Source organism: Neodiprion pinetum, chromosome 1 (genome assembly GCF_021155775.2).
Source record: "Neodiprion pinetum isolate iyNeoPine1 chromosome 1, iyNeoPine1.2, whole genome shotgun sequence".
Lineage (NCBI taxonomy): Eukaryota > Metazoa > Arthropoda > Insecta > Hymenoptera > Diprionidae > Neodiprion > Neodiprion pinetum.
In genome coordinates this window covers 3,426,527-3,436,028 of record NC_060232.1, presented here as the reverse complement: position 1 = coordinate 3,436,028, position 9,502 = coordinate 3,426,527, and the positions used below count along the sequence as shown (strand labels likewise).

Here is a 9,502-nt window from a genome sequence, read left to right as displayed (position 1 = left end):
AAACAAGGCGCGTTTCGACCGTCGCGTTAAATGAGCCGAGGGGTTTTGCGGATAAGCCGATAAGCGTCGGAGCAAATTCTATCCCAAGGTTCAATATCGCCCTGCTCGTATAAATGCGCATTTTATTAAGGCACTCCTCGAGACGTGAATACGGGGTTCCCTTCGCCCAAGGGGCTCGGTTCACGCCGGGGTTCAACCTGGGGCTGATACTCCGGGAACCAATCAGCTGCCCCCTCACCTCCCCCTGAACCCTCGGCCCGAACAGACCCGCGGCCACGCCTGCCAATATAGCGACGTACACTTGCACGTGTGCTCGCGTATCCAGAAACTACCCTCATCAGATCGAGCTACCCTCCTCGTTCCCCCGGGCGCGTTCGAACCCACCTCTGTTTCTCCGGGGCCGAACTCATTCCGCGAGATGGACCTCGGCGTGCTCATTCCCATGGCGTTCTCCTTTCCCTCAGGTTTTCTCGATATTCGCCCGATCACCGCTCCGTTTTCCGAACCAACTTTCTCCGAAACGTATTAATCCTGAGTCAGGCTGAAGTTTGTTTGGACCGTGAGCTGTTCGATGTAATCACGACTTCGCTCCGACTAGAACAAAATAAGGCTCGCCGAGCCGCGGTGGCTCTGTCAAGGATCCTCGGACTCGAGCAGCCGCCGTCCTGTCACAAAGGCATGTGCCACCCACCTCGAAGTGGACCCGGGCATCGTTAATCACGTTATACCTCTACGTTTGGACCGTAGTTTCAAGGTACCCGCCCGATACCTAGTCGCGCATCATCTTCAGGTATCTATCTCCCCAGGACTCGAACCGTCGCCGAACCGATACGATACACTCGATCCGAACTCGGAATTGCCGGACGCTAATGCTTCTTCGGCGCGTTTTATGAACCCCCTGACCTGGGTTAATTAAACCGCCCTCGCAATCGGGGATCTAAAACAGTTGCCAGAACCCGAGAAACGCCGCTGTACTGCACTGGAGAATAATTGAAATATTTGAAAGAGTATTGGATGATCCAGTTTGTCAATTACCAGATTTTTGAATCTGTGATTAACAATAGCGTACTTCGAAAATCGTAAATTGAAGATAACCAAATTTGGTTACAAACAATCGTGATACAAACAGTCGTGTATCACGAAATCGAAAAGTTGATAAGCTCACCCCTTCGGAATCCCTGATCGTTTTCTAGTAATAGACGGACTTTTCGAGGTCTTCCATATCCTTCTGAACTTTTCTCATCCTCTGCAGATACGCAGTGATGATTTAAGCTCCACACTATAAACGTTTCATATTCGGCGATGAAAACCTTCGAGCATTTATTCGTAGCATGTTTCGACAGGCAATATGATTGTAAAACGACGAAACAACTCTCAGCTTTACCTAACCCTGCAGTATGATTCATGTTTTTATCACTTCACACGGTACTATATACTATATATATATATGTATATATGATATTTCGCAACAGGTCTTTGATAGGTGAGATTATTCTACTGAAACTACTGAAATTCACACAACCAACTTTCATACCCGTTACATACCTGTTAACAAGTCAACAATAATATGCAAGTCAACATCGAACAGAGTCCATCATTCAATGTATTTGAAAGAATTCACACTTGTAGAATTACATGAATTTCACTCGAGACGTTAAGCTCGCGCATTGCCGCCGCCAATCAGAGTCCAGAGTTCAACACAGCATTGATTAACCGAACATAGTGATAGCGTGAGTCGTACATGGGTCCGAGCAACAGATGCAACGACAGTAATGCAAGTGGCACTCGTGACCCGTGAGGACAAATCATGGAATAATTATCATCAGGACATCTGACCCAGAACAATTCTCCGCTCCTTGATCCATTTCGAGTTCAGTGAATCGTCCGCTAATTGTTCAGGATCAGGCTTCGCGGACGGTGCAATTTAATTTGATGTAAGAACGAGGAGTGGAGAGTGTTCATGCGATGCACCGGCTGTAAGTACCTGCACAGATCTGCAACTGAGAAACTGGACAGGTGTTTATTATACTTTATCTTACAGATTTTTTCTTCATTGAAACCGGAAAAAATACTCTAAAAATTCCATGACGTCAGGTTTTTTCTTGAACTCGTGTTTGTAGTTTCATTTAGAGTGGAAACTGCCGTTCAATTTGAAATCTCGTATCCTTTTCTTGATTCTGAAAATTCTATACAAAAATAATTTCTTACTTCCATTTGACATGTATTAGAGTGAGACTCAAGAATAAATACAAACAAAAAATGGAAAGTGCAAGTGTTTTCGGAGGCGTATGAAAGAGTTTAATTTAATTTAATCTTGTAAGAAATATTGTTCAGTTCATCGTAATAAAATGGTGTTTTTTTTTTTTTTTTTCATTATTGTTATGCATTCTCATGCAAACACCTTGAATTTTGCAAGAACACTGTATACGTGACGTAGGCAAATGGATGTCATTTTTCGATTCAGGACGCTCGGAAACACAAAGCTTACGAAAAACATTCCATACGGCTGAAAAAAAAAAAATACATTTTTTTTGCAGACCTGTGCGATCAGCCGCTGCTTCATCAGTCATAATCCCTTGGTGGCTCGCGTCCGAGTTCTCCGTCAAGATTCACTACGTTTGAGGTATTCCGCGAGACGAAAGCATCGCGATACGCCGAATCCGTCAATTGGCTCTCGTTACAAGGCCCGAATGCGCTCATCAAGTGAATCGGCCACAAATGGTAGCTGGCTAATAAGTCGCATTATTCTCCACCGTGTGTCCGAGCGCCGACTTATCTACGTGCCGACGGCTGCTCGCCGACAAACCGCTACGCCATCCTCCGTGTACTGTTATGCAGGCTTGCTCGGTCAGCCTCATCCACGTCGGCTGGCTGTCCCAGTGACTTTGCACTTTCGGCCCCGTGCCCTGTCAGTACCGCGTGGCACGCTGGAACAGCAGTCTGCCCCGTATTTCGGCTCCTCGAGTTTACGCGACACGCCGTGAGAGTTTTATTTCGTTTTATTTCCCCTTTATGCATCGCGACTTTTTACCTCGTTCGACCCAATTTCACGGCCAGGTGTAGCTGAAGTTTTCCCGATGGCGCGTGCTCCGGAATCAAAAGTTCGGAACGCACCGTCTCGTTATTTTCAGGAAAAAAGCTTCGTTCTTCAGCTTTCTTCGATGCCTACTTTGAGTTTACACAGTTTAAAACTCCGTTCGTAGAAAATAATTGTTTTTCACTTCGGAGCATCGCTTTTGCACCGACTTCTTTGTCCTTCTTCCCTTTCTATATACTTTTCGCCCGGTCTCTGGATTCTGGACAAACGACTCGACTTGCTCAGTTGCCGAAAATTTTCGTCGAAAAATTATCTCCTCGCTTCACCGAGATGAGCGCAATGTGCCCGCATCATCTCCTCAAAACTTTTTAAGCTCGCATCACTCTTGGTTTCAAAATGGTGTTGGCAGATCCCGTAACTTGAACGAAAATTGACACCAACAGTGATGAATCTTGATGTACTACTCTGCCGAGCGAAATTTTTTTTTTTTTTTTGGCAAAGTAGAAAAGAGAGAAAAAAAATATAGGAATCAGGGTCACTTTTCTCTTCTTAATACAATTGGTTTGTTTTTTTTTCCTTGAAAATTCCGGAATACACCGAAGCGAAAGCGATAAACATCGGTTTAATGACTCGCTGGATGTGCACTCCTTACATCCTTACAGCAAGCTTCGCGATATTAAAGCTCTCAGCGCGGAGAAAGAGAAACGGAGAGCGAGAGAAATTCTTGACAATGCCGCAGAAACGGGACCGCGGATAGAGAGAAAGAGTGGAAAAGAGAGAGAGAGAGAGAGAGAGAGAGGGAGTGAGAGAGTGAGAGTGAGAGTGAAAAAGGGAGCGGGAGAGACGCGGAGAGGAAAGTAAGCAAGTAAGGACGAGGGAAAGAAGGATAGAAAGAAATGAAAGGCTGTCAGAGTGGAGGAGCTCGGGGTATTAGTCGACTGAAGGGTGGATGCGAAGAAAGAGAGTTCCCTCTTTCTTATATATTTTTTCTTGTATTCTCCTCCGTTCCTTGGGAAAAGTTTGTTGTTTGAAGCAGCGCTCTGCCTGCGATCATTAATCATGCCTGAGTTTTGGTTTGACTAGCAGCAGCAGCAGCAGCACCACCACCACCACCATCGCCAGCGCCGCGCGGCTGCGTCCGCCGCGCCGTGTTTCTCCGTTCTCCGTTCTCCGTTCTCCGCTCGCTCCTTCCTTCTCCGCTTTCTCGCGGTTCTCGTCGGGCCCCGACGGGGTCCTGCAGGGGTTGCGTAGCTCCGCTTCAAGCCGAGAGTGGGTGGGTGTTTGGGAATATCATAGAGGGGAGCCTGCAGAAAGGAAACCCTCCCTTCCCGCCCCCCTCTCCATCCCCTTTTTTGGATCAACCCCTGCCCGCCCCGGTATCGGGGGCCATTTCTTTCTCCGCTGCATTTTATACGGATATACATGTGTGTAAGCCAGCTCCGAATGTTATAATAGATTTTTCGGCCGTTCTCCCTATGAGATGCACACCCATTATATACCTACGTATACAGAACCGCGCATTCGTAACCACTCGGCTTAGCGTTCAAGTTATTGGGTGCCTAAGTGCGACTGCTCGAACGGTAATAAATCGCGAGATTCCGTGATGATGCCATCTTCGATCGCTCGATTATTGTTTAAATTATCAACAAAATCATTTACCCAGTCTTCTATTTCTCGTTAATAAGATTACCGCACGCACGTGAACGATATAATTGTGCCTCAATTTCGATAGATGTTAGGCTACTTTTCTGCAAGCCTGTTTCCGGGTCGCATGCGTAGAGCAAATCTATTCTAAGACCATAATTTACCTTAATTACGGCGTTGTGTTTCTGGTTTTGACAAATGTTTCGACGAATCTAAAAAGTTAAAAAAGAAATACGTGAAAACAGCGATCCTTGTGAAATTAATTTCTACCACATTATAATCAGTGGATATATAGCATAAAGAGAAATTCGAACATTCTGGAAACCAAGAGTGGCAAATTATTAATATGAGTTTACCTGTCTACCGTAGACATCAACCGTGCAGGTCTCCGTCTTTGCCACTTGACTTTTCCACCGCAATAAGAGTTATTTCATCCCTCGAGTGTACGCGTAATGCCGGAGATCCATTAGTGAGTAAGACGTTACGCGTACAGGGAGCAAAAGCAACCATTTTCTCTCCACTTTCAGTCTGTTCAGCCGTGCTGCACAATAATCTACACATAAAGAATGTACGAACAAATTCTAAAGTGCACGTCACATCAGACGGAACGTTTTCCGTCTGTAGCGTTTCTTAGCCATCGTTGTTTACGGCAACTTTCAGTGGTTGTCCGATCGCAAGAATTAAGGCTGTTTCAACTGATGCAATTTCTGTAAAATTAGATCGTTATTCCGAAATTCGTGAGAAAGGCAATAGATCCGTCCGCGCAACGGATCAATAGGCGGCGAACGCCTGAACTCGGCGCGACGTAGTGCAGTGTGATGTATCGTGAATGAATATCGGGATTACACGGCTAAATGAGATTCCGGCGGTAGAATCAAAGAGGCAGCAGGTGGTCATCTCGGCCGCCGTCACGAGGCCTACGGAGGGATAGACGGCCGGACCCTAGAGGGCATGCGGGACCAGTTTTGGCGTCTTGCGTCGCCGGTCGCCTCCGAGTCCAGATCGACCATTTTGTTGGCCCCGAAGCGCGGCAGGACGAGACTGCCCTTAAGTTATTGATTGCTTTTTAACGTAATTTTCCTAATGCGGAATCATTAAATTTTTCACCGTATGATCGAGCTGGCACTCGATCAGCGCAACAGGTCCCCTCATAGGTCAGTCCCAAATAGATCATTCACCTGCGGGGAGAAAGCCCCTTGGGTGAATTCCAGATCGAGCTTGCGGCAGGATACCGCGGGAGGAAGAAGGACCTCGTTGCTTTTCTTGCCTCCATCACTCGCCAATAAATGAAACGTTTTTCGAACAGCCTGCGGGGCTTCTTGAGGCGGTCGAGCAGCCGCTGCGGAGAGCGGAGGCGGAATACGCGGCGTTGTCGGCGTGCACCAGGACAACGGGAGGAGTCGACCAGTCATCATTAATATTATCCTGCCGCGCGTTCACCACTCACGTCAGATCTATGCCGGCCTCTTCACATCCACGCTCGGTGCAACGGCTGCAGGACAGGCCGACGGTGTATATTCTGCTCGAAAACTCGGGCCACCTCGCCTTCCAATCTCCTGCACGGTGCCAAGGCCACTGTGCCTCATTATAACCCCATACAACAGCTATGAACGCCAACTCGCTTGATGGATATCGGACCGGGGAAACGACGTCGCTCTGATACCGCTACAATCGGACCTGAACCTTCGCTTCGCAAAGGGCCAATTATTTGCCTGACTTTATATTCATCTACTCGCCTACGTGCTTCGCTCGAGAACTGGCATTGAGAAATTTTTAAATTTCAACACGCCTGGAAAACGGCTCGGTTGAACAAAATTAAGCTAATCGGGCGTTTTGACGAATTCAGGTATTGCTATCAAACGTCTGTTGGTTCAAGGAAACCTTTAATTTTTCTTGAAAAAAATGATATTCACCTGCGGAATTCCTCAACCATAGTCGAATAAATGATCGGTTCTACGGTCGTGATGATATGCTTGAATCCATCGATACTTGTTTATTATTACTTAACAACGTTTGTATTAGGATGGTTGAAAGTTTGAACTGATATCTCTTTTCTCGCTTCAAAGAAGAATTTTAAAACGAGGAAAACGAAGCTGGTTCAACTCCGGGGTAATTGGTTGAGTAGACAGAAGGAGGAGGTCATTTCCTGGAATCCTTTACACTGAAAAGCGGAGCGAGGGCACGAATCTCGTGACGAACAGTCGAAAATATGGTAGTTAAAAAATAAGCAGGTCTTACCCACTGGATGAGGGTGAACTTATTATCGTGACACGGTGGACGCACCTTGTTCCTATTTTCGAGCACAAAGATAGTGACGAATGTAATTGCCGCACTACCCCAGAGTCCGGAATCCATTTATTTTCTGCAGGTGTATGGCTCGGGTGAAATTGGCTGCCGATGTCGAAAACCTGTTCATGGGAAAGAAAAAAAAAATTACGTACAGTTTCATAAAAAAACAGGAAAGCTCGTAGCGAGGTTGTATTTTGATGGATTACGCTTGTGGTCTTCAAAGTTTTAGGATACAGCCTTCGAGCCTAGCTTATCGGAGAATCTTTGGCGTAAAACGAGGTGCGGAGTTGGTGTAAATATTTAACGAACCCCAAACTTGACGAAGCGTTTGTTTCCTTGTTTATTATGTTTATGTGCCATTACCCAATCATCGTACAATTATTCGGATGAGAAATTTGTATCGATCATCAGATAGCGACAGGATCGTACGAATTATCCCGATTAAATTCAGCGGCAATGCTACTACAGAACAAAATAACTGTGAAAATATTTACGAAAAACAAGAGGAAAACGTAACGAAGGAACGCACGCTGCGGAGGTGTTAAGGGTTTGAAAAATGAAGGGCTCGAAAATGTCCGTGAATAATGCAGGTCTCACCGCTCGGCTGAAAAGAAACGGTTGACCGAACCTCGCATCGTTCGGACTCTCCTACAAAGAGGGAAATGCAAAGAAGATCGAAATTACAGTAATACGTGCCCTCGCATAAACCCGTAATCGTCACCGCAGTTATCCCGAAAGGTGCCATCAGTCACAACGACGCGATCCGCGAGGGTTGCACGCTGTTTACGCGCCCGGACCCCGCAGCTTGCTCCCTTAAATTCTGCATGTCTTGCCCCAGGGGCCAGCCAACGTGACGACGCTTAACCTCGCGCCACCCCATCCCATTCAAATTCGGCACCCCATGCGCCTCGCTGCACTGCGGATGATCGTTACGCGATTCGGATCCCCGCGACGATTCGTGCAGATGCGGAAAGTAAGAAAAAAAAAAAAAAAAACGTTTCACGTCTGTCGTTATTTCGACGATTTTCAAGGCAGGGGTATTTTTTTTTTTTTTTTAATTTATATTTTACAAGTTCAACGGGGATTAACCATTTTGCAAAGACGACAAAGAATAAAGAAATAACCATATCATAATGTCATCATATACCTATAAAAACATATAACATAAAATAAGAAGGATACGAAGGAATTGCTTTGGTATTTTTTCAACGCATTATGTGTGACAGGATTCAGTACAGCAGGACCTTGATTATCCGAATTGATGGGGACCAAGACTAGTTCGGAGAATTGAAGTGCAATTTTTAAATCGACGTACAGTCCGTATTAAACATCCAATTGGTATTAAACCTCTTTTATACACCGAACGATTATTTTATTACATTGGATTTACGTAGTCGTTTATTGTCAATTGACCAACAGCTGCTCCAAATTTCTTACTGGGCAACAATGTGTATTTTTTTAACCGACGTTCGGATAATTGAGCGGTCAAATAAGTGAAGTCATGATTCGGGTAATTGAGGGTTTGGATGACCGAGATTCAGATAATCGAGGTTCTACTGCATTCTAAACATTGAATTTCAGGTTTAAAATAATCGAATTTTGTGACTCACTAAATTTCTAGTTATCGATATTGTTCAAGCACGGAAGATCGCTAAAAATTGTAAGTTTATGAGTAAAAGCGATAAAAATTTGCTGTACGACCGATTTGAGTCGAATATTCGGTCTTATAATTTGTGACCAACAATTACACAAGACAATAAATCTTGAGGATGAATTTCATGAAAATATTATACATCGATCGAACCATTGGTAATAGTTACTTCAATTGACATCAGACTGAAGTGTACTTACCATCCGATGAAGACAAGAGATTTTTACAGATCAAAAATTTCGCAACGGAGTGAACGAAAGTTTGTAATCATCGAGCGGGCGAATATATAAATATATTCAACCAGTCGAGGGTGGAGATTGCGAGGATTATCAATTATTCGTATAACGCGATGTAGAAGACCGAATGCGGTGTGAAAGGTGTTTAAGTAGGAACTCGAGCTCGTGTTTCATTTACACCCTTAGTAAATTTTCTCAGCCAGTTGTCAGACGAATTATATTTGGAGAATTAATGATCGTAGGTAGGAGCCAATTTGGATGGGTGGAAAATTCAAGGCGGTAAACGCGTTGTGCATTAGCATGTAATTATAACGGGCATATCGGCGAACGCGGAAACGCCTGGCAAAAACGCGAATCTAAGTAATTCCCGTACCGTTCCCCCGATTTTTGGGCCTCTCGCTGCCGCAGGCTTCCAAAGCTCGCCGATGTTGCAGCCGAGAGGCGAGGATCCGGGGCACGGCAAAGCGCCCCTCGCTCCGTGTCACGCAAATCATTAATCTTGCTATGTTTTCTCACACACTCAGATGTGGATTTAGACTTGAGACGCGCGAGGATCTTGACGTGCACGGAGAACGACGAGCGTTGTTACGTACCCCGGACCGTCTTTATATATACGCGGCCAGCGCAGCCGTTTGTCTCCATTCT

At 45.4% G+C, this 9,502-nt stretch overlaps 1 long non-coding RNA gene across 1 annotated transcript in view; it reads left to right on the top strand.

The window, feature by feature from the left end:
• The first annotated feature begins 1,698 nt into the window (after positions 1-1,698).
• Positions 1,699-9,502, top strand: part of LOC124215844 (uncharacterized) — a 34,639-nt gene continuing 26,835 nt past the window's right edge. The window contains exon 1 of the long non-coding RNA XR_006882454.2: positions 1,699-1,976. This is a non-coding gene — a long non-coding RNA (uncharacterized lncRNA). The remainder of the gene's footprint in view (positions 1,977-9,502) is intronic.